The 26,430-nt window shown below is 36.9% G+C and overlaps 1 long non-coding RNA gene across 1 annotated transcript in view; it reads left to right on the forward strand.

Moving 5' to 3' along the window:
• The window catches only part of LOC131493045 (uncharacterized), a 91,449-nt gene extending 74,212 nt beyond the window's left edge, over positions 1-17,237 (forward strand). Inside the window, exon 3 of the long non-coding RNA XR_009252426.1 lies at positions 15,812-17,237. This is a non-coding gene — a long non-coding RNA (uncharacterized LOC131493045). The remainder of the gene's footprint in view (positions 1-15,811) is intronic.
• The last annotated feature ends 9,193 nt before the right edge of the window (positions 17,238-26,430 follow it).

Genomic DNA, 26,430 nt, shown 5'->3' on the forward strand with positions numbered 1-26,430 from the left:
TATATATATATATATATATATATATATATATATATATATACACACACACACACACACACACACAATGTCATATTTTACATATTTTTACATTTTTTAAATATTTTACATCTTTATCCCTTGAATCATTTTTGTAAGTACTTAAATTTTATTACTTTTATGTTTTAACCTCTTTACTGGCTTTATAAGTACTTAATCTTTTTCTGTGTTTGCTTCTACCTATGAATTTTTTCCTTTTATAATTTTCTTCTAGATATGGCCTTTCTATTTAAAAAATCATCTGTAACATTTCTTTTAAAGTTGGCTTAGTGGTGATGAACTTCTTTAACTTTTGTTTGTCTGGAAAACTCTTTATATCTCTAATTCCAAATGATAACCTTGCCAGGTATAGTATTCTAGTATTGTTGGTTGTGGGTTTTGTTTTTTTTTTTTTCTTTCAGTACTTTGAATATTTCATGCCATTCCCTTTTGGTCTGTATATTCTCCTGAAAAATCAGCGACTGTCCTTATGCGGTTTCCCTTGTGCGTTTTCTGTTGCTTCTCGCTTGCTGCTTTTAAGATTCTCTGTCATTACCTTTTGACATTTTAATCATTACGTGTCTTGGTGTCAACATTCTTGGCTTCAACTTCTAGGGGCTGTCTGTGATTCCTGGATTTCCTTGCCCTGATTAGGGAATTTTCCAGCTTCTATTTCCTTCAATAAGTTTTTGCCCTCTTTTTTCTCTTCTCCTTGGCTTCCCCTACAGCACAAAGGTTATTACACTTGGTGATGTCTCTATTTTTTATATTTACTGTTCAGCTTGTTTGCTGTTACCCTGTGTTCCAGATCACTGATCTGTTCTTCTGCATCCTCTAATTTGCTTTTGATTCCCTCTAGCGTAGTTTTCATTTCAGTTATTAAATTCTCCAGCTCTTATTTTTTTATATATTTCTTTTATAATTTTGTTGAAATTCTCACTGACTTCATCCCCTTTTTTCTCAAGTTTAGTGAATATCTTTAGGACCATTATTTAGAACTCTTTACCAATTTTATTACTTTTCTTCATGCTGTTTAGGACTTTTTTTTTCTGTGATTTTTGTCTTGTTCCTTCACTTGGGACATATCCCTCTGTCTCCTCATTTTTGTCTAACTCTCTGTGTTTGTTTCTATATATTAGGTAGGCCAACTATATCCTCCTGGTTTTGAAAATAGTGGCTTTGTGTAGAAGAGATTCTGTGCTGTCCTGTAACTCAATCCCCCTAGTCTCCAGAGTTAGGAGCTCCAGGGGTGTCCCTTTTGTGGGCTGTTTGTATCCCTTTGTTGCTCAGCTATGATTGCTGTGGGCACATTGGTGGTTGGGGCTGGCACTTAGCCCAGCTGGCTACAGTGACCTGCTTTGCCTATTGCGGGCACACTGGGCAGAGTTTGCTCCTAACACCGTTAAAGCCCAGATACAGGTGCCATGAGCTTGCTAGTGTACAAGACTGGCCCACATCTTGGTTGTTTGTATTTATCAGCTCTGACAGCTGTGGGTACACGAAAGGTTAGGGCTTGCTCCCTTTTTAGCTAGCTTAGGTGCCTGTGGACATGCTCATATGTTGGGTTATCTTCCGACCCCCAGGGCAGGAATCATTTTGGAGGAACACCAATACCATCTGGAGCTACCTGATGGTGTGGTGAGGCAGGAGCCACTTTGGAGGGTAACCTGCCAAGGCAGGCAGTTTGGGTGGGGCAGATCTGGAGGGGACATCAGGGTAGCTCACATAGTGCTATCAAGGTAAATGGGGCGTGTTAGAACTAGCTCCCACAAGCATCCAGATATCTAGGCTGCAGGAGGGCAAGCGAAATAGCACCACTAATATTTTTGTTCCTGGAGAAATCTGCAGATCCCTGCCGCTTTGGCACATGTCCTAAAATTGGTCAGTATAGCTTCACATATATCCCAGCTACTGTTTTCAAGCTGTTTCTGTGCTGTACCTCCAGCACAGTTATTTAACATACTGGGACTCAGCTTCTTATTGCCCTCGTCTCCTGGAGTTAAGCCCTGCCAATTTTCAAGGCCAGATGTTATGGGGACTCGTCTTCGTAGCATGTATCCCCAGGGCCAGAGATACCTGGTATGTGATCTGATCCCCTCGCTTCTCGGTGCTAATCCTTCTCATTAGTGGTCAGTCAGGCCAGGGGTTTGGTTCCTGACCACATCCCTGCTCCCCTTACCCTTTCTGATGTGACCTTCGCTCTATAACCAGTTGTAGAAGGTCGATTTTTCCCAGCATTCAGCTTGTTTCCGGAGATAGTTGTAACATAAGTAGTCGTTTTTGTGTGTCCATAGGACAAGGTAAACTCAGGATCCTCCTCCTCTGCCATCTTCCCTGCCCTTCTCTGAAATATCTAGTACTTTCATCAGAGATGTAGAAGTAAAACTTCTTGCCTGGCCTCCTTAAAAATTTTTGGAAAGAAAGGAAGGAAAAAAAGGACAGTTCTCTATCAGTTCTTTTCACAATAATTACATAAAAATCATCTCCAAACTTAGGGACTTATTTCTCAGTCACAATCTGCAGGTGTCCAAAGCTGGGATAATCTAGGCTAGGCTTAGTTGGACTTTGCTTCAGTATGTGGGCTGGATTCAGATCTGTCCCACACATCTCTCTTCCTTGGGCCAACAGTAATATGTATCTGAGGCAAGTTCTTTTCATACAATAATACAGGAATGTAAGAGCACAAGTCTGACAATGTAAGAATATTCTGAACATCACACCATCTCATAATCTAATATCCAATTGTCCAAACAAGTCAAGGAGTAGAAAAGTACATTCTGTCCATGAGAACATAGAACTAAGTTAGGGATAAGGAGGGAATAAATATATGCTGAAAAATAATTTAAATGACTACACGAACAAACCTGTGGATAACCAACTAAGTTTTCAAAGAAAGAAGTACCAGGGTAATTATTTCTAGGGGCTTGATATTGGTCAAAATTGTCTTTAGAAGGCTTAGACACATGTAATTAGGGTCCTTTTGTGCCTTCACACAGAAAGTGAGAATATTCTCTCCCTTCAAGGCCCTTAGCCCATACCCTCCTTGCCTCACTATAAACATTTGGTGCCAGAAAATCACCCTTGATTCATGCCTCAGGCCACATAAGCTTGAAGGGAATAGCTTCTATTCTTTTATAAAAATTACTCCTCAATCTTCTAGCTTCTTCCTATCACTCTTCATACCATGAAACCATAATCCATATAATTAACAGAAATCTCTAAATTGCTAAATTCAAAGCAATAGTGTTTTAAATCTGTGAACTCAAAGTTTAATTACTTTATGAACCATAACTGTGACAAATGGTAGAGATGCAAGGTTGAATAATACTCATGATTCCTGCTCTTATGGAAAGTACATATAGTTGGGAATAGATACAGATAGGCTATATATAAAAACTTGCATGATAACATGAGCAGAGCATGATAGATAATGGACGAAGGCATCAAAAAAGGAGAATTGAGCTTTTGGCTTTAGGAAGCAATATTTAAACTGATACCTAAAATGTTAGTGAGAGATGAAGGATGGGGTGTGTGTGTGTGTGTGTGTGTGTGTGTGTGTGTTAGGATTCTCTAACTCAGAGACATGTATTGAACTCAGTGAATGTCGAATGTTTGAGTAGATTAAAACTGTAATGAATTTGTTGAATCAATTCATTCTTTCATTTAACAAATATTTACTGGTTTCCTACAATGTTCTCGATGTGTTTCAAGGTGTGGGAGTTCAAACAGCCAAAACACAAAACAAATAACATATCGTGTGATAGTTGTAAGTCCTCTGGAGAAAATTCGAACAGGAAAGGCAATATAAGACGTAAGTAAGACTCAGATTTCATTTTAAATAATTTGGTCAAGGAAAGGCTAAGAGGGTGACAAGACAAGGAAGTAGGCATAGGAAAAGTAAAAAGGCTTGAAGTGGAATAGTGGTGAATTCCAGGCATAGCCAGGAGGCCTGTGTGAGTGGAGTAAAGTACATGAGCAAAAGAGTGGTGTAATTTGAGCTTTGTTTTAATAACATCACTCAGCTTGGTGGAGAATAGACTGTAGGGAAATATGTCCGTTAGCATAAAGGTAGTGACAATCTGAAAATATCAGAGGCTTATTAAAATTGTATTTATTGTTCACACAAACTCCAATGTTGATGTTCCTGGATGAGTAGCTCTCTTGGATCATGCTCTTTTAATTAGTGACATATGGATCCATACTCCTTCCATCCTGTGATGCAGTAGCCTTCCACAATAGATCTCCATGGTTTCTGAGGAAGAGGAACGTGAGAAGTAGGTACTGCATATTCAACAACCTCCACTTAGAAATGTGACCCAACCAGTTGCCTTCCATTGGCTATAATTATTCACATAGTTCCACCAATGGACTAGTAGGCTTGGAATTTTAGTTCTTGGTTCAGTGTCCACCTTCAAGTAAAATAGACATACAAGTCTAGAAATTTCTGCCATAGGAAACAAGAACAAAGGCAGGAAAACCAGTTTTGAGGCTATTATAATAATATATGTGAAATTTTTTTTACATATATGAGGGAGAGAAACAGAGCATGAGCAAGGGAGGGAGGGCAGGGAGAGAGGGAGACACAGAATCCAAAGCAGGCTCTGAGCTGTCAGCCAAGAGCCCAACGTGGGGCTCAAACTCACAAACCGTGAAATCATGACCTGAGTCAAAGTGGGATGCTTGACCAACTGAGCCACCCAGGTGCCCCAATTCTCAGACACTTTAATAGTTTAACATAGATTGTGGTGTAATATCTGGAAAAGGGATTTGAATTCTACCTCAGCTTCTTTCCAGTTATACAAAATTAGGCAAGTTATTTAATCTTTTAAAGAAAGATGCATAGGCGCTCCTGGATGGTGTTGGACTTGATTTTGGCTCAGGTCCTGATCTCACAGTCATGAGATCTAGCCCTCTCCCTCTCTCTCTCTTTTAGGATTCTGTCTCTCTGCCTCTGCCTCTCCCTTGCTTGTTCTCTCTCTCTCTCTGTCTCATAGGTTAATTGGATTATTAATAAGTGTGTCACTTGATGTATATAATATATAAAACATGTGTTTTATATCACATGGGGCTCTGCATTGGCTCTGCACGGACCGTGTAGAGCCTGCTTGGGATTCTCCCTCTCCCTCCCTCTCTCTGTGCCTCTCCCCTGCTCACACTGTCTCTGTGTCTCTCAGAATGAATAAATAAACTTAAAAAATCTAGTAGCATACATAGACTCCTCAGTGGGGGCATACATGGTATGGTAGAGTACAAAAATAGTGATTAAACATTATTGTTTTGAATATCATCACAGAAGCATTCCTGTTTAGAGTCATTCTTGTCCAGATTAGATGAACTATAAGTGAAATCACTTTCTACTTGGGGTCCTACTTCAGTATTGTGAAAGTTTCCTTTATGCATTCCCTGACCCATGTGCCTGAATAGTAAATGGCACAATGAAGAACAAAAGCCATTTTGCTTTAATGGATATGAACTCATCTTTTATCTGGATTAAATCCTTGTGAGGTCAGGGATAAACAACTGCTTTCTTCTAATAAGGACTTACAGCCTAAAAATGTCCGTCGGTCTGTTGGCCTTCCAGCCACTTCTGCATGTCCTCTAGTTGTCCTTTTGCTCTGAGTAGTGGTCCTGTTCTATACTGCTTAAGTGCTTAGGACGCCAACACTATGGAAATACCTTCTTAATTAGGAATCAAGTGTTAAGGCTTTGAAGGCTCAAGAGTTCAGGGGAGGTGTATGAGGAGGTATTAGGGCATCAGCATTGGCCCCCAGTGCAACAGAGCTATATAGAGTCTGTGCCTGTTTTTGGACTGAACCTTGAACATTGTGCATTTGAGGAAGACTGAGACCTCTTTGAGTTTTATTCCATGAAGTAACAAGAATAACTGTCACAAAAAGATAATGACTAAAAAAATAACAAGCCTATTCTAAAGAAATAGTTTTCATCTCTCAAACTAATCCAGTGAAGATTAGAGGTGAATTTGTTAAGACCATAGATATTTCTCATTATTGCTTTGTAATTTAGCTCTCCTGCCTGGAATTAGTACACAAAGATGTGAGATATGGATAATGTCTATCTTTAGCATTCAATAATCACATTTATTATCAGATAATGTTATTTGTGCTTTATATTTTAAAGTGGCACAGAAAGTACTGAGTAAAAGAATTCATCAGAAATGTTGACAAGATTTTTAATTCCTTCTGTTTCCTTTGATATTTTTCTTAAATAGAATATGTAAGCAATACAACCCATACGTAAAACACATCTCAGTTTGTTTATTCTGCTTTTTATTGCACATTTGAAAATTAATAATTCAATGTTCTAATATTAGCTGTCATCTTAGCTGTGATAAAATTAATTATTCATCAAAATATCAAACAAATGGTGCCTTTTTTGTTTTAGATGAGAAATCGTTCTTTCAGCTTTGAGAAACCACGTTTGATTTTTTCCTTGTGTTTTGGGTCAAATAATATTTAAGCATTTAAGTTATAATTATAATGTTTTCATACTAAATATAGAAATCTGCATGTATCACAATTGATAATAAATTAAAAAAAAAAACTTTTTCTTTCTACACTTGGTTATTCCTCCCGTTGCTTATTTCTTGGCAGATAACATTCTTTAGAAAATCCACTATAAAAGTCATGTTTTGGAAAAGTTGAATATAAATGATTTCTTTTTGGTTCTGGTCAATGCTGTACTCTGCCTTTTACAGGCCAGAATTCACCATAGTGAAATGATGGGTGTAATAATCAGGGACTCTGAAAATTTTTTCTGAGAATAATATATTTCCTTTGAGTCTTCTGGAAAGTATTTTAAGTTAAAATGTGATCTTAAAACACTAGTTTTGAAGAATCTTTATAGTTTTTATTGAGGATAAAAAAAAGTTTTGTCTCTTGTTAAATTTATATATGTTTTGGGGCTCCTAGGATTGTGGGGGTAGGGGTGATAATAAAGTAGTTTATATAAATCCCACCTGTTTCAGGGATGTCTGAGTGGCTCAGTCATTTAGGCATCCGACTTAGGCTCAGGTCATGATTTCAGGGTTCATGAATTCGAGCCTTGCATAGGGCTCTGTGCTGACAGCTCAGCCTGGAGCCTGCTTAGGATTCTGTCTCTCTCTCTCTCTCTCTGCTCCCTCCCCCACTCAAGAATAGATAAACATTAAAAAAAAATTTAAATCCTACCTGTTTAATTTCCGTATTTGTTCTTGGGTAAGTCACCGGGAGACGTTTGTGATGCCTGGTAAAAGACTGCAGTTTGTACGAAGCCTTGTTCTCTTTACTCAGCCTGATTTTATGGACCAAATTTGTAAAATAGGGGATTTATATGTTCGGGGCCCCACTATAAAATTCTATATCCTAAATCTTGCAAATCTTACAGACTCAGGAGTCTAACATGTTCAGGTGTGCTAAGGAGTGAAACTGTCCTGGGCAAGTGTGAAGTTGTGTAAACTATCTCTTTATGGTGAGTTTGCCCCTTTTTGACCTATTGCTGCAACTCCAACTTACCCAACATAAATTTGCATTGCTCCCATTTCAGGTGCTTGTAAAAACATGGAGTCCCAGCCCAGTTTTAGATTCTATCGAATTCAATGAGACCAGAGCCCAGAATTCACTCTGTAAAATAAGGACGCCAAATAATAATGCCAATACGAGTGGTCCCCTCTGGGTAATGATCTTTCCTGGCCTGATAGTCCCACCATTACTCTTAATACTAATAAGTAGACATTATTAAGCACACCCCCCCTTTAAGTGTTTAGGTTTGGATGCCCGACAATGTGCTCACCCTACCCATAGACCACACTTTGGGAAATGCATAATTTCTGCCTCTTGGTGAGACACAGCCCCCAAGTTTGCAATTAGCACTTGGGGGTTGTGGACCAGAAATGATCGTCAGATTGGCAATAAACTTCTGTACCTTGAAATGGTTGTCTTCTTCCTGGCGACTCTTGCCACTGTCCAGTTTGCTGTGTTCTTTTTCTATAAAAATGCATTCAAACCTTGTTAGTTTGTGTCTGAATTATCCAAATAAGCCTGCATTTTAAAGTTACTAGCATTCCCACTAAAATGTGGAGTTTTTGAGTCTGTAAACCTAGAAAAAAATTGTTTATATACTTTATTTTTTTTTATTTTTTTTTAACGTTTATTTTTGAGACAGAGAGAGACAGAGCATGAACGGGGGAGGGTCAGAGAGAGAGGGAGACACAGAATCTGAAACAGGCTCTGGGCTCTGAGCAGTCAGCACAGAGCCCGACGCGGGGCTCGAACTCATGGACAGTGAGATGGTGACCTGAGCCGAAGTCGGATGCTTAACCAACTGAGCCACCCAGGTGCCCCAATTGTTTATATACTTTAAATCTACTTTGTGCAAAAGACCCTGATAAATCTGTCAATAGAAACAAAATAAGATGACATAATAAAAAGTCTATTTTTCCTCCTACTTTTCACAAAGTGAGTATCTTCACAGCAAAGAGAAGCAGTCCTAAAAGTTTTCCCTCATTTGCTAAAATTTATTACAGTAATTCATTTATCACAAGTTTCTATATAAGGATAATATTTCAACAAAGACTGAATCTTCACTAGAAGGAAGGTATGGTGTTAGGCCCTATAGGTGCCAAGTAAATAAATAAATAAAAAAGAAAATGCAGTCCAATAATCTAGTACACCAAGTAGACATATTTCTTTAAATTGTGACACACTGTGGCGTCATGTGGAAAATACTATGGGAACACACACGATGGTTAATGCATTTAATTTTTATTCCAAAATATGCAGCACTATCTTTTCTCACAGACATCTAGGTAATGAAACATTTTGTCAGGGAATCCATTAACAACCAATTCCAGTTGAGGACAGTAGTGATCTATTACAATAATTTTTTTTATGAAGTTTTATTCAACCCACATTTGTTGAGTAAGGACTTACTATGTGCAGACTCCTTTACTTGGCACTGAAGGTGTAGCATGATGACATCCTATTCTCTGCCCTGTAAAAGCTTAGAGGTGGCATATAACACACAAAAGAGAAGGTGGTTTGTATAAAAAGAAATTTCCTAGGGGCTGGGGAAAACGTGACCCTCTATAATTTTGAAGGTTATATTTCAGCTTAGACTTTTAACATATTTTTCTGTGATAATTTTCTAACCAAAATATTAAGTATTCTGATGATAGACTAGATGAACAAATATCTTTATCTTGTGTTTTGTTTCGGATACAGACTAGACTATGGATCTACTCCCAATTCACTTGATTTAGGACCCCAAAAGTCTCCCCTGATGTAACTGCACTTCGTATCTCTGGGTCTTATGTGCAGATTTTACAACATGACAATTCTTATTTAGCTACATGATCCTTCATAAAGAGTCCTCGGGGTCTGTCATGCTCTGTAAACTCACATTAGATGGGAAGAACCTGGAGAGCAGAGACCTTATGTTGTGTAGAATTTTCTTATGGCCTTCAGTACATTGGACCAACTTTCTATTGGCTGGAACTGATTGGAGGGATTGAAGTGTCTCAAGAATCTGCAGTCCGAAATTATGGAAAAGTAATAAATCTGTTCACTAATCAAACATTTTGGTGTTACAGTATGCCAGCGCTGTGATCTGGATTTTTATGTCCCCCTCAACTTCCTGTTAAAATCCTAATGCCCAATGTCATCTTAATTAATAGAGCTTTGGGAGGTGATTAGGTCATGAGAGCAGAATGAAATTAGTATCCTTATCAAAGAGACCACAGAGGGCTTTCTTGTCTGCTTCTACCATGACAAGGTTACAACCTGGAAGAGGGCCTTCACCTGCTCATGTTGGTATCCTGCTCTCTGACTTCCAGCCTCCAGAGCTGTGAGAAATAGGTTTCTATTCTCCAGAAGCTACCCAGTCTGTGATATATTGGTACAGAAGCCTGAACAGACTAAGACAGTCAGGTAGCTTGGAGCACACAGAAGCTACAAAGATGAATTAAGATACAAGTCAAACCAAGCAATTCTAGTTCATTCCAGGAACCACATCTCAAGTGACATTAGGTTAAAAATTGAACAAAATCCCACTTCAGCATTAAGCATTCTCTTATTTGTTTCTTTCTCTTCTGGGGCAGATAAATAAAAGCTACAATGAGGAAATAACTTAATAACTAATAAAACAATATGATTGAAAAACATTTGTCTTACAGAGACAGGAACATTGCACATGTCTGTTATACAGCTTAAGTTCTCAGTACTACTAGTCGGAATTCTTTTCTCCTGTATACCCCGAGGGCATATAATACTCCATAATATTTGAAACTGGCGAGTCAAATTTGCTCGGGAAATTTCAAAATTACAAACTTTTTGATCCGAGTTTTCTTCTTCCTATTAACCACATATTTATTGAGCTTCATTTTTTGTTAGTATCAAAATCTATTGATTCACAAGATAAATATTGACCTGACCTTGCCTTCACCTCAGTTTATATCTACTTCTTAAGTCAATAAATCTAGAAACTGATCTGACAGCAGTCAATATTAGTTTAAAATTCTTAAAATAGCAGCTTTGCTCTAAGGTAATAATTCAGTATTTTATGGATTCCGCCTCAAAGAAGCAAAAAGGCAATGTAACTTACCAATTTGCTATATAAAACTATTTCTGTGTCATTGGGTTTCACTCATGCCAGAGAATATCTCTACTTTAATGCCTGTATATCTTCTAATCTCTGACCCGAAGTATTTGAAATACTTTATTCCACTTGCTGGTGGCAGTTGACTACCAGTGTCTTGCTTTGATTCTAATTATAATTAAGCTATGTAATTATTCTTCAAATGACTGATGCTTTCTGTTGGGCTCAGTTCCCTGTGGACTGAATTTTACCTGGAGGTATAATAAATATAGTCAACAGCCATACTGGACTTTGGAAGTTAAAGGCAATAATACATTTGTTACCTCATTAATCAGCTTGTTTTTATCTTTTCAAAGTCTAGGAGAAATAAAACCATGGGTCAAGATTTGCATATATTTATACTATAGATAAAGGAGGTAAAGCTTAGGGGCCTAGTCGTAACCAAAGCAATGTATTCTGCAATTTATTACTTTTTTTAAGGCCACAGCACTCATCTTTTACTTATACTATTTCTCAGTGCTTTGGGCGATAGATGACATACTCATACCACAGAATTCCATAATGAAATCTCCCAAAATGCATTTAAAGAAAAGTTAACTTTAATTTTCCTCATAAGTAACAAACAAGGAAATTTCATTTTGGAAATAGCTCATACCTAGTTATGTTCTAAAGAAATAGGTTGTGACATTAAAATGTATATAATCAGGGGTGCCTGGGTGGCTCAGTTGTTGGGGGACGGACTTGGGCTCGGGTCATGATCTCACAGTTTGGGAGTTCGAGCCCCGCGTCGGGCTGTGCGCTGACAGCTCAGAGCCTGGAGCCTGCTTTGGATTCTGTGTCTCCCCCTCTCTCTACCCGTCCCCTGCTCATGCTCTGTGTCTGTCTGTCTCTCAAAATTAAATAAACGTTAAAAAAAAAAAAATGTATTTAATCAGACGATCATTTAGAGATTGTGCTTAAATGTCATAGGAATAAATGATGAGATCAAAACAAGAAAACATGTTATCCTATACAGAACATTTCAAAGTGTAATGTGAAACAGAAATTAATCTTATTAAAAGTTTAGTCCATTCTTTGCGAACAGCAGTCTAACTAGAGAGAAATCATGCAAATTGGCCAAAGCATGCAAGGGAAATACAAATGCTTCCTGAAATACTGATACTCCACTTGAAATCACATTAGAAAACCTTTTGAGCAAAGCTAATAATCCCTTCAGTAAATTTTAGTTTCTGACCGTAAATCTACTACCTTGTTTATATTTACAGTTTTACATGTATGTAACATACTTTGCATATATGTGGCCCTGAAATTCATATAGTTACCATGACAAACTCATGCAAATGACTTTTGTTCCATGTAGATTTAGAAGAGACTCCGTAGATACAGGAACTAACTATAAGTCTTGATCATGACATGACATGATTTGCCACATAAGATGATTAGAGCCAGGTCATGAAGGAAAGCCTCATAGGTAATTAGAATGATAAAGTTAGTATCATTCTTTCATTTATTAACTTTTAATCCCACTGTTCTTAGAAGTTGCTATTTCATTTTATCCCATACTATTTTTTATAGTCTTTTCCAGCTCCAAAATTATGTTTATCCTGAATCTAGCATTATGAAAATATAAATACCTAACTGAAAAGAATTTAGACAAGGTCGTTTGAAATTATCAGTTACATAACTGTCAATGAATTGCATTTTGATAAGTTTAGATAAAATTATTTTCTTCACTTTTTATATTACTGCCATCCAAAAGGTTTTTTAAAAAGTTCAGGGGACCTCCTCACCTAATTATTCAGCTCTCTTCTCCTAAGAAACTGAAAATGGTTAAAGAGAGACCATTATTTCCAGAGAACTGGCATTTGAAATTCAACAAAATGAATTCTCCCCTTACCTAGAATTCTTTGTTTTTTGTACTTAGTTTTGGTTAACAGAGAGTGCTGCTTACAGTATCTCTCATTTGTGTAAGTGAAAAATAACTCTGTTTTTATTACTTAAAATATTACAAAAAGGGACAATATGCTAAAAATATGCAGTGAACAAATATCATCTGTACAGACTGGAAGAGAACCTTCATAAATTAACCTTATTAGTGCATTACTGTAAGCGAATGCCAAAAAACCTCCTAATTTGCATTAAGATAGATTTTTCAGGTTGGCTGCATGATTTAATTAAAGAAAAGATTAAGAATCATTAAACAAGCTGCTCTACCTTGCAATAACAGAATTCATATCTGATTCAGGTTAACGAAAACACAGATGGTGATTCAGTAACTGTTGAGTTGCTGTAACAGAATGAAAATGATCCCATTAGTTCTCTGGAAATGTGAGGGAATTTGGAAATTAGTATGCAGATACATTGTATGGTGCTAGACAGCTTGGTCTGCTCGGATCATCGCTGATTATACTTTGTTTGGGTTGGCAACACTGAACTTAATAAATGAAAAAATGTTCCAGTATACCACAGTTGGAAACTGTTCAAGGTTGAAATAGGTGTGCAGGATTTCAAAAGGAGAGAGTTAAGTAAACAAATGTCAATCAATTCAGAGCTGGCAACTTTCTTTTTTTTTCCTTTAAAGAATATGTCTGTTCTTGAGAAGCAAGTGTCATAAAAATGGAAACCCTTTACTGGATACATATGTCTGTGTGGTATTTATTATTACAAAAGTATTTTAAATGCACAGGATCACTTTGAGAGAGATGTGTAAGCGTTTTAATAGCTTTTTTTTTCCTGGCAGAAATAGAAAAAATTCAGTCACTATGAGGATTATTTTTCACAAAAAGAAATCAATATAATTCTGATGGAAAATGTTATGACAGGATAAAAAAAAGTGTAAATATAATGGCTATTGAAAGTTTAAAGGTGTCAATAAGGACCACAAAGTAATCCTCAAGGAGCCTTCTGGGAAAGAACAACTTAAACAAGTAGCAGAGTCAATCACAGCAGCTGACAGAAATAGCCATTGCATTCAAGAGCTCAACGACACACATGGCCTCCATTTTTAACACCTGGTTCTCGCCATCAGTCTGAGTGCTCAGTGTCTGACCCTTTGGAACAAATCTGCATGATGGCAAAAGCCCATCTGGACAGAGTCCGAGTCAGGAAGCAAATGACCCTGGTCTGTTAACTTGTTACCAAAAATGGAGGTGAGACGTTCAGATAATTCTTCTCAGAATATTGAACTGCACCAAAAACTTTATCCTACATAAGCAAATTGCATTAAAACATTAAAAAAATTGCATCAAACAGTAATGGACATCCCTGACTTTCAATGTGATAATACTAATCTTACAGACATAACCCCCTTTTCAGAATTAGCACAACAAATTTTAAGCAGGCTGACTTTTCTCTGGCTATCCATGTATTTCGCTGAACTTCTAGACTATTGCCATTTTTTTCTAAAACTTACTAGAAGAACTTGAATCTATTCTGAATTTTAGACTGGAACACTTAGCAACATCTAAAAGTATGCATGTTATAAACATGAGTGTCTTAGTTACAAATGACATCTCCCCTACATCCCCCATTATAAGCCCTTTTTCTGGCTTTCAAACTAGATCTCTGAGGAAATCCTACTATTAAGAAGAAATGCTACAAAATGCTTTCTACACAGTGCAGGATACAAAATCAGTATCTGATTATAAAGGTCTTGATACACCACCATTCCTTTTAACCACAACTTTAACTGCTTGATCTTTAAAAAACAAACAAACAAAAAACTCCAGGGCACCGTGGTGACTCAGGAGGTTTAACGTATGACTCTTGATTTCAGCTCAGGTCCTGATGTCACTGTTTGTGGGATGGAGCCTTGCATCAGGCTCTGTGCCGATGGTACAGGAACCTGCTTGGGATTCTCTCTCTCCCTCTCTCTCTGTCCTTCCCCTGCTCACTCTCTGTCTCAAATAAATAAATGAACATTAGAAAAAATCCATTATGGTTTCCCGCTGAAACTATACATACTTGATATGCAATATATCAAGAAAGACACTGGGCACATGAATTGTACATGCAATGGATGGTGCTATTTTAAGTGGAGATGCTTAAGAAAAAAACTTGATCAAGTTGCTATTTGCCACTATATTGCAGTACTGTCCCTGTTAGGGATCTAAAGGGAGCCACCTTCATGCTGAATGTACAATGATCTGTTTAACTACATTTAAACCTGATTACCTGAAGAGTTGCAGTCTCCTCCCACAATGTTCAGTAAGGATTCCAACTAGACTTTTTTTTTTTTTTTCCCTTGTATGATGCCAGTTTTATCTATATGTCTGAATATTAGGTAGAAAGGTTTGAAGCCAGAGGAACCGATTTTGAAAAGTTGATACATGGTGATTTTGTAAATACTATTTACAATTAACCCATTTCCTTTAACACCAGAGCCTATGTGGTGGCAAATTGGTAGTTGCTTTTTTTTTTTTTTTTTTTTTTAATTGTTGTGAAGCTGTTTATAGGTGTTGCAGTATTAGCTTTGCAATAGCTTGGAGAAAAGATCTATAGAAATTAAAAACAAAAAACAAAAAACAGTAGGCTTGTTTTATAAAAAGCTTCACCATAGGATTCTTTATAATAAAAATATTAATTCCTGGTGGCTGTAATTTATTTACTTTATAGAGTAAAGCAAACATTTACCCACATTTTAGGTAAACTTTCCCATATGACAAAGTTGAGTAAATAGACAGAACTTTGTGAAATTTAATACTATTTTGTTTAAAAGGCCATTAAGATTAAAATTTAAATACCAAGTCTGTTGAAAAGAATAAAGGCTCACTATCACCTTTAGATGAGGTGCATTTACTCATCATTTCTTAAATCAACGTTTTAAAATTATCTCCTTTATTCCACATTAGAAATAAAGACATTACTTTATCAGTATTGCTGTTATTACTTTCATTTCACCAATTATCAAATTGAAATTTAAGTAAATTACCAAAGTTTGCATAGCTAAGCAGGATTTGAACATGGCACTTCTGATACCAAATTCAGTTATCTTCCCTGCAATAAATATTAACCCTAACTAATGCAATAATTGTAACCTTTACTATACTTCTGACTTCATGGAGCTATGTAGTTGTAAATAATGCAGGTAAGGGGCATTTCTGTATTCAATTTGTACTGTGCCAAATTGATTTCAACTTGTTGACATGTTGCCTTGCAAAGTGTTCTGTAACCTGTTTCTCACATGTGTGGTCTATTTTTCCAACAGTGCACAAGAAATAGAAGTACTGATCTTGGTTACCAGTGTGTTCAAGAAGAAGAATGAATGCCTCTGGCACAAGAATCCAAATCCATACAGGAGAGGAATCAAGGTTTCCACTGGAGAGAGCCTTTGTTTACTCATAACAAATAAATTATGGAATACATTCACTTATCAATTCCTAATTGAACACATTGTTTCCATTATGTGGTGGGGAAGCATTTCTGGAGAGAAATCAAGATTCTGTTCAGAGAAAAGAAGGCCCTGAGCTACTAATTTTTCAGCAACCAAGTTAATCTGCCTACCTGCCCTGGAAGAAATTCTGTTCTTGTTCTTTTCCAGAGTAGAGCCACTGTTCTACATGCTCTGCTTAAGACTGATGTGCTCTTAAATAGAATGAATTTCATCTACTGCCGAGGCAAAGTCTAAAAATAAATTAGTGGACGGGGGAGAAAGTGTTCAAAGAACAAATTATGACTATCCATAGGAGATAAGTAAAGGCAGGGGAAGGGAAGGAGCTTAATGGAGAAGAAAGAGGAGGAGGAAGAAGAAAGAAAGGGAGAGAGGAAGGGAAGAGAGTAATCAAGGTGCAAAAAACAAAAAATGATTAATTTAAAAAACTCCAAAGAGGAAGTGGGGACAGGTTGTGAGAAGACAGATGGGCAGATTCTGATGATCCATATGCCAACACGAAATTATCACGAATTTAGAGTTTTCTCTTTTCCACAACCAACATCCCACCCCTTTTCTCTATCTGCTCATGGAAATACATGGACTTAAAAGTGGTTAAAGCGGTCCTTGTCAGGGTTCTTGTTTACTCCCCAACCCACAGACCAGCCCTTGTATACAAGGTGTGACAGCATAGTCATTAGCACCGTCATCAACAACAGACTACCAAGGGGAATGAAATCGATGGCAGTAATTTTTATAGGCAGACTAGAGGTACATCCAAGAGGTCTGTGTGAAATCCTTAAATATCTTAATTATTAACAAAATGAGCCAATGTCTTGGTACTTTTTTTATTTAGGTCATCTCCTATTTTCTAACTATAATTTCCTCAGGGGTCAAAAAAGGATATTAATATGTAAACAGAAAGCAAATCTAGCAAATATGATCTTTATGCATATATTTTGGGGTTTCTTCTGTAGATAGCATCACAAAGGGCCAAAGCTTCAACATTTCTATTCCCTCCTGCATTATGTTACTCTACACACTTATGAATCCATAGCTGCTGGCTGCCACAACTCCCTTCAAAATAGAGAACTCCATGGAATCCATAGAAGGGATTCCTCAGTGAAGTCTCAGCCTAATGCTGTGCTGATTGCATTGTCATACACACTGGTTAGGTGTGTAAATGTGACATCAACATGGAAACAAGTGAACTGAATAACTGAAGACAGAATGGAATTTGTCATAATATCTACAAAATGCTGTTATAAAATATTAAGCATTAAATACATATTAGCTATTGCTAATTTTTTTTTTTAATGTTTATTTTTGAGAGAGAGAGAGAGAGTGTGAGCAGGGGATCGGCAGAGAGAGAAGGAGACAAAAGCTGAAGCAGGCTCCAAGCTCCAAGCTCTCAGCATAGAGCCCCATACAGGGATCAATCTCACGAACTGTGAGACCATGACCGGAGCTGAAGTCAGTTGCATAACTGACTGCACCACCCAGCTGCTGTGCTATTGTTATAGTTTTTATTATTTAGGAAATGTGTATGAGGAATGATGTAGAATGATATGAGGAATCTTGTGGATCAGTATAAAAATTAAAATTTTAGACATGACAACTTTCCTTTTTCTCTCCCAAAGACAACCCATCTTTCTCTAAAATCTGAAGTCCTTCTGAATGGCAAGTTGAGAATTTTCAGTGTCATAAAATGATCATATTCTCTTTAGCTTGCTTAGTATTTGGGGAAAATAGAGGTTAACTGGTATACAACTATTTTGAAAGATTAAGATGTCTGAGTCAGTCATTTTCCTGGGATGGAATTGGATTCATTTTTAATGAACACTGAGTAATGCCATTCAAGCCATTAGTTTCATTCTTTGTTTCTCCTTACTACGTATCATGACAGTAGATACTATAGAACATACATAAAAATAAAACTGGGGAAATTAGAAAAACTTCCTGGAGACATTGTTTGAACTGGGGAATAACTGTTGCAACTGTTATAAATCTAAGACACAGCTAAAGAAAGAATTAGCAACTTCCAGTGACAGCTCTAGTTAATAAAGAATACAACTCTACCTATGTCCTAAAGATTTACAGAGCCTGTGGCAATATGATCATTGTACTTTCACATAAGATGTCTCCTACCATTGCGAGGTGCTTTAAGGGTAGGTTAATTTATCCTACTACGCACCAGAGAATATTGTAGAAATTGATTTTCTTAAAAAAAACATTGAAAGAAGGAAATTAAACTGTACCACACTATTAACATACTCTAAAACACAGTTCTTGGTCCATGGCAAGTAACTAGTATGTATTGATTAACTACTGTGCATGCTTTAAAATTCCGGAATGGGCATAATATTAAGAAAATGTAATTTTTCTTCTAATAAGAAAAAATAGATTAATGAAAACCAATGAAATTTTTTTATACAGTCTTGTTTTGAAATTTACAGCACATACTCAATTTGAAGTCTTTTATGAACTTGAATAATAATTTGGTATAATTCAATCATTTTATAGATTGCTACCTAGAGATCAGACAGATTTTAGTGAACTTTTAAAAATCATGGAGCTAAAGGTCTATAATCTAATAATTAGAATTAAAACTAAAGTTACAAAAACTTACATAGCCAGATGAAAAGGTCAAAATGACAGTTTGATGTAGTCAGTGACAGGCCACTCAAAAACCTTTAAAATGGTTATCCAGAACCCAGTTACCTGATTCTTGGAGACTCACCTTTTCTTTGGGAATCAAAACAGAGTCAAAGTTCACAATTAAGATAGTATTGTACAGTGAGTTTTTAAAAAGAGCCTCTGAACTGCTGTTAAACACTTCTCCTGGGAGCTGGGTTGGGTGTGGTTCCTCAAGCCTCGAAAAACCTTATTTACATAAGGATCCTTCTTTGAAAGGGAACAATGGTGCCTGTGGCTGTTCAGTAACTGTGTTGGTCCCCCAGTCTTGTGCCTGGGTACAGGTTGGGGCTGCACTTGCAAAGTGTTCCTGGGCCAGAGGATGTCCAGCGTACCCAATGGGACCCATCTGGAAAAGAGCGCCTACACGTGGCTTTTGGGATTCCTGTCAGAGACCAGGGCAAGTCCCAGTAGGGCATGGACCCCAGCAAGGAGAGTTTGGGAGCAGTGGACTTTGGAAGACTAGGCAGTGAGGAGAAATGACAAAGGAATAAAGACACAGTATCCATGCCACAAAGCATTGCCAGAGGAACCCTGCAGGCAGGAAGACCTAGTAAATATGCCCGTGGAATGACAGCTTTACAAATCTGCCCCCCAAGAGGGTCTCAATGCTGATAGACAATGGTACCTGCCACACCGGGCTAGACTATTCCCCATGATATTTTGCATCTCAGTTTGATCTATGAAGGGTCAGAAGTAGCAGAATGCTAGAGGAGGAGAAATGGATGGCAGGGAAAACCAAGTAGAAGCCCGTGCTGTGCTACTTTTTCCTTTGACCGCAAGTAAGCCCTGGCCTGGGAGGAGAGAAGATTTAGTGCCAGGTCAATTTAGGGATCAGGACTATGACAAAGCATGAAGGTTCTGTTTTCTGAATTGAGACTAGGTTTGTGACTGAAAGCACCCAGAGGACTTTTATCAGTGAAGGCCCAGAGGGGAAATGGACTTGCTGAAACTTCTCTAGTGACTGGGAAAGTCTTTCTTTGACTAAATTTGAAAGGGATAGTGGCAGCCAAAAATAAAGCTGTAGTTTGCTTATGTTCCAAACATTCTACCTGAGCTTATAGGACTGTTTACTAATGCAATTTCTGAGTGTATAGAAAAGTACACATCACATTTATTGATATTATGGTATTAAGCCATAAAACATTTCCAAAATAATTCAATAAATTTTGCTATAAGACTAGAAACCTATTTTCAGGTTCTTCTACCCCTTTAGCTAGTAGGAATCAATACAACTACAGATTAAGTTTGTTTTTTTTAGAGCAGTGATTCTCATTTGGGGTGATTTTGTCCTCCAGGGATATTTAGCAATGTCTGGAGACATTTTTTATTGTCACAACTGGAGTGGGGTGGTGTTGCTGGCATCTAGTGGGTAGAGACCAGGGTGCTACAAAACATCTCACAATGCATAGGACAGCCCCTATAACAAATAATTATTCAGCTCAAATGTCAATAGTTTCATCATTGACTTAGAGCATAGTTAGGTAAGTATTGTAAGTTAGCCAGCAAGGCTGAGAAAAGACACCTTGCATAGCTTGGATATTTAACGAATGAAATCCAGACAGGCAATACACTATCTTCCCACATTCTCACTGGCTACTTCTTGTCAGTTCCATCTTGTAGCACTTCTTTCTCTGATCTGTTCTTTGAGTACCTTAGGACTCATGAAGACTTCCCTACTCCTGGGTCCCTAGTTAGTGTCATCTCTTAACCAATTTTTGAAATAGACTAGATAAGATGATCATTTGGGTTCCTTCCACTTCTGGCATTGCGAGACTCGTGTATTTACCAAATTTTTGACAGAAATCCACAAAGGGGGAAATAAATAACAAAATAAATCCACACATATATCCGTTCATTATAAAAACAAAAGCTCTAGAAGGAATGTGCCCGAACATAATAAAAGCCATATATGAAAAATCCACAGCTAACCTCATACTCAGTGGTGGAAAAAACTGACAGCTTTTCTTCCAAGATTGGAAACAAAGACATTCACTCTCACCACTTTTATTCAAAATAGTACTGGAAATTTTAGCCACAGCAATCAGACAAGGGATCCAAATTGGTAAGGAAGAAGAAAACTTGTCACTATTTCAGATGGCATGATACAATACATAGAAAACTCTAAGGGCTCCACCAAAAATGAGAAGTACTGAATTCATTGAAGTCACAGGATACAAAATCAATATACAGAAATCTCTTGTATTTTTATACCCTAGTAATGAAGTAGCAGAAAGAAATTAAGAAAATAATTCCATTTGTAATTGCACCAAAAGAATAAAATACGTAGGGGAAAAACCTAACCAAGGCAGTAAAAGATCCATACTCTGAAAACCGTAAAACACTGATGAAAACAACTGAAGATGATAGAAACAAATGGAAAGATATTCCATGCTCCATATTAGAAGAATTAATATTGTCAAAATGTCCATATTACCTAAAACAATCTACAGATTCAATGCAATGTCTATCAGAATACTTTGGCATTTGTCACAGAACTAGAACAAATAATCCTAAAATTGCTTTGGAATCACAAAATAGTCTAAATAGAAAAGCATTCTTGGGAAAGAAGCACAAAGCTGGCTGTAGCGCTATCCCAGATTTCAAGATATCCTGCAAAGCTACAATAATCAAAACAGTATGGTACTTGCACAAATATAGACGCATGGATCAATAGAACAGAACTGAGAGCCAGGAAATGAGCCCCCCACCCTTATGTGGTTAATTAACCTGTGAGGAAAGAGGCAAGAATATGCAAGGAAGAAAAGACAGTCCCTTCAATAAATGGTGCTGGGAAAACCGGACAGAGTAAAACCAGACCATTTTCTCACACCACACACAAAAGAAACTCAAAATGGATTAACAATCTAAATGTGAGAGCTAAAGCCATAAAACTCCTAGAAGGAAACAGTAATATCTTTGATATCAGCCTTAGGAACACTTATCTAGATAGGTCTCATCAGGCAGGGGAAACAAAGGCAAAGATAAACTACTAGGACTACATTAAAATAAAAAAGCAAAACAAAAAGCCAACCTATGGAATGGGGGAAGATATTTGCAACTGATATATTCATTAAGGAGTTAATATGTAAAAATATATAAAGTACTTTTTAAAATTTAACACCAAAAGACTCCAAAAAATTGGTTAAAAAATGAGAAGACCTGCCTAAATAGAATTTTTACAAAGACATAAAAATGACCAAATACGTGAAAGGATATTCAACATCACTAATCATTAGAAAAATGAAAACAAAAATCACAATATCACCTTACTCCTGTTGGAATGGCTAATATCAAAAGGAGAAGAAATAGGGTTGACAAGGATGTGGAGAAAAGAGAATCCTTGTGCAACATTTGTAGGAATGTAAATTGGTACAACAGTGGAAAACAGTATGCAGGTTCCCCCCAAAATAAAAATATAAATACTATAGAGTCTTTAACCCCTCAAAATGAAAACTAATTCAAAAATTACAGCATTATTTATATAACCAAGACAGGAAAGCAACTGAACAAACAGACACTTAAATACAGAGAGCAAACTGGTAGTTTCCAGAGGGGAGGTGGGTGGGGGATGGGTGAAATAGATAAAGGGGATTAAAAGGTACAAGCTTCCAGTTATAAAGTAAATATGTCACTGAGATGAAAAGTACAGCAAGGGCACCTGGGTGGCTCAGTGAGTTAAGCGTCCGACTTCGGCTCAGATCATGATCTCACAGTTTGTGGGTCTGAGCCCTACATTGGGCTCTGCACCGACAGCTCAGAGGCTGGAGCCTGCTTCAGATTCTGTCTCCCTCGCTCTCTGCCTCTCTCTCTCTTTCTCAAAAATAAATAAACATTAAAATTTTTCTTTTACATAAAAAAAGAAAACTACAGCATTGGTGATATGATGATATTGTAATAATATTATTTGGTGACAGAAGGTGACTATATTTATTATGGCAAGCATGTATAGAGTTGTCAAATCACTATGTTGTACACCTGAAATTAATGTAACATTGTATATCAACTATACTTCAATAAAAAAAAATACATGAATAATTTGATACACAAAACAATTCATAAGAGTAAATTAGTATGGATTTTCCAATACATGTTCCAACTTGATAGATTTAAATTTATGTAAAATATAATACTTCTCCCTTTTATTCTAATATTCTGATTTAAGGATGATGTAAGGGGTGAGCTTATTGGTTCCTGATATGGTTTCTGGAAGCTAAAAGATATTCAGTAAATGTTTGTAATATGAAATAAAATATTTACCATTGTTATTGAGGAATCACCTTTTGTGATTCTTTCTAGATACATTTTCTGGGAGGGAATTTCCTTCCCTTCACTCTGGACATATTTCCAAGCAAGTAGAATTCTTTTCCTATAAGCTCAGCTCTGAAATATTAATACTCAGGGATGAGTGGTCAGTGAAATCAGTACTACTCTCATGTAATAATTGCTTGAGCAACCTGTCTGCTTGGTAAGAAAACTTTGGCTAAACTGATGAGATGGTCTGTACATAGATAGCTACACTTCCATTTAGGGAAGAACAGAATTTGGAAGATGAGCACAGAGGGAAAATTGAAGCTAATCTAAACATACTTTACATGAAATCTACTAAAAACCTCTTCTCTTTACTCTCACATTTTTCCTGATTTATTAAATACATAGGGAGATTTGTGACTCTTCTACTTGAAACACACTATTGTATTAAAAAATTTACCACATGAAAAGAAATCCAAACCATTTCATGTCTAAAGATGCATTTCGGGGGCGCCTGGGTGGCGCAGTCGGTTAAGCGTCCGACTTCAGCCAGGTCACGATCTCGCGGTCCGTGAGTTCGAGCCCCGCGTCGGGCTCCGGGCTGATGGCTCGGAGCCTGGAGCCTGTTTCCGATTCTGTGTCTCCCTCTCTCTCTGCCCCTCCCCCGTTCAGCTCTGTCTCTCTCTGTCCCAAAAATAAAAAAAATAAAAAACGTTGAAAAAAAAAATTAAAAAAAAAAAAATAAATAAAGATGCATTTCGACAAAATGGAGAGATACCATTAATTTGAAATAATTTTACAGTGCACCTGGGTGGCTCAGTTGGTTCAGAATCTGACTCTTGATCTCAGCTTAGCTCATGATCTCATGGTCTGCAAGCTTGAGCCCTGCATCAGTGTACAGCCTGCTTGGGATTCTGGCTTTCCCTCTCTCTGCTCCTCCCTTACTTGCTTCCTCTCTCTCTTTCTACATCTCTGTCTCAAAATAGATAAACTTTTCTTTTCAAAATTGAAATAATCTTGAGAGGAAATAATGTCACCAAAATGTCCCTTCTGATGCTAAAATGAAAAATTCAGTGTTTATGAAAAAGATGCTCAATATCGCTAATCATTAGGGAAATGTAAGTGAGAGATCATTTCACACAAGTCAGGTGACTAATATCAAACAAACAAATGTTGGCTGGGATGTTAAGAAAAGGGAATCCTTGTATATTGTTGGTAGGAAAGTAAAATGGTACAACCTCTATGTAAGACAGTATGGAGCTTCCTCCGAAATTGAAAAGTAGAGATACTATGTGATCCAGTAATCCCACTACTTGGTATTTGCCCAAAGGAAATGAAAACACAAATTCAAAAAGATATGTACCCCTTATGTTTATTGCAGCATTATTTATAATAGCCAAGATATGGAAGCAATCTAAGTGTTCATTGGTAAATGAATGAAGAAGTTGTGTTTTATATATAACTCTATATATAGATATGTCTCTATATCTCTACATATAGATATGTCTCTCTAAATATCTCTCTATATAGGTATGTCTCTATATAATATATAGAGACATATTATATATGTAGTGGAATAGTACTCAGCCACAAAAAAGCATGAGAGCTTGCCATTTGTGTTAATAGTGATAGACCTCAAAGGTAAAATGCTAAATGAAAGAATTCAGACAGAGAAAGACAAATACCATATAATTTCACTTATGTGTGGAATCTACAAAACCAAAACCAAAACTGAACCAGAAATAGACCCATAAGTACAGAGAACAGAGCAGTGGTTGCCAGAGAAGGGAGGGTGGGGTAATGGGCAAAATAGGTGAAGGAGATTAAGAAATAAAGTCTTCCAGTTATAAAATTAATGACAGAGATTAAAAGTGCAGGATAGGAAATATAGTCAATAATATTGTAATCATGTTATATGGTGACAAATTATAACTACACTCATGGCGAGCATTAAATAATGTATAGAATTGTCAAATCACTATGTTGTACATTTGAAACTAACATAACATTGCGTACAATTGTATACAGTACATCTATACTTCAATAATTTTTTTAAAAAATTCCTTTAAATTCCTTTAAAATTTTTTTTTAATATTTATTTATTTTTGAGACAGAGAGAGACAGAGCATGAATGGGGGAGGGTCAGAGAGGGAGACACAGAATCTGAAGCAGGCTCCAGGCTCTGAGCTGTCAGCACAGAGCCCGACGCGGGGCTCGAACTCACGGACCGTGAGATCATGACCTGAACAAAGTCGGACGCTTAACAGACTGAGCCACCCAGGCGCCCCTAAAATTTTTTTTTTTTAAATTGAGCTTAATCCAGAAGTAACCATATAAGAACAATTTGATTTCACAGTGTGAATTATGCATAAATTTATTTGCACTCTCAAATGGACTATCATCACTCAATCAGATAAGCTTTGAAAATGCTAATCTTCCTTATCTGTTCCTGTCCCCTCCTCTTTTCACCTTTTCCTTTCGTTCACTGCCCCCCTTTCCTGACATCACTTATTTTATATTTCAAAATTAGTTGCTTTCCTAACTTAACTAAGAACATGAAATCCATGAGCTACTTAATGTTACCCTGAATTGCTAAAATTCCAGGTATGTGCTAGGTCGATAGCATATAGCTCATGGGTCTTTCTTTCTCTAAATAACAATATTTTTTTGTTTGTCCTTTTGTGTTCCGTTACTCGGCATTAGAGGTATTGTGGCACATTACTGACTTGCACCATTCCAGTCAGATCACACATAATACAGTACAATTCAGCAGGAGTGATCATAAAAACAGAATTATCTTTCACCCTAGGAGGTTTGCCCTTCCTGGTAAAGGTTGAAAGAAATGTATGGAAGCTCGCACTAATACTGCTCACAGCTTAGGAAGCTGTGAATATAACACAACTTTAGTAAGGACAGCTCACTGGGCATTTTTGAGTAGGCTGAAAGGAATGTAGTGAGGAGATATAAGTAAAAAGTACCTGCCAGCAAAACCCGTAATAATGGAGTTCCATCAGTACCTAAGTCTTAAAAATACCAGCATTATCCAATTGCTAAAGCATTTTAAGATAAAACACTGAGATTTCAAATTCACAATGCATCTTTTTGTTGCTTTTATTTCAGTGTTCCTTGGGGAGAGGACAACACTCACAAACATTCATTTATCTTAATAAGATTGTGCTTCCATAAAAAAACAAAAAAAACAAAAAAACCCCAAAACATTAATTCTAAAATGAGTTTAGATGGGACCTAAGGATAGAGGTAGAGTAAAACTAAAACACAGTACCTCTTTCCCCACAATTTCCCCTTTCTGCTCAGGAAAAATAAAAAAGGATACCCTCCAACACCGTGACTACCTCAACAACAATGGAAAAAAGATAAACGTGACATAGAAGCCAAGGATAGAAAACGCAAGATTCTTGTGTAGCTTGTAGTTTTGCTGGACTGCTAAGTCTTCGTTTTCATTACCTAGAGATAGTTTGGGAGAGACAGTGTGAATGGGGAAAATTTAAAGA

This window comes from Neofelis nebulosa, chromosome 2 (genome assembly GCF_028018385.1).
Source record: "Neofelis nebulosa isolate mNeoNeb1 chromosome 2, mNeoNeb1.pri, whole genome shotgun sequence".
Classification (NCBI taxonomy): Eukaryota; Metazoa; Chordata; class Mammalia; order Carnivora; family Felidae; genus Neofelis; species Neofelis nebulosa.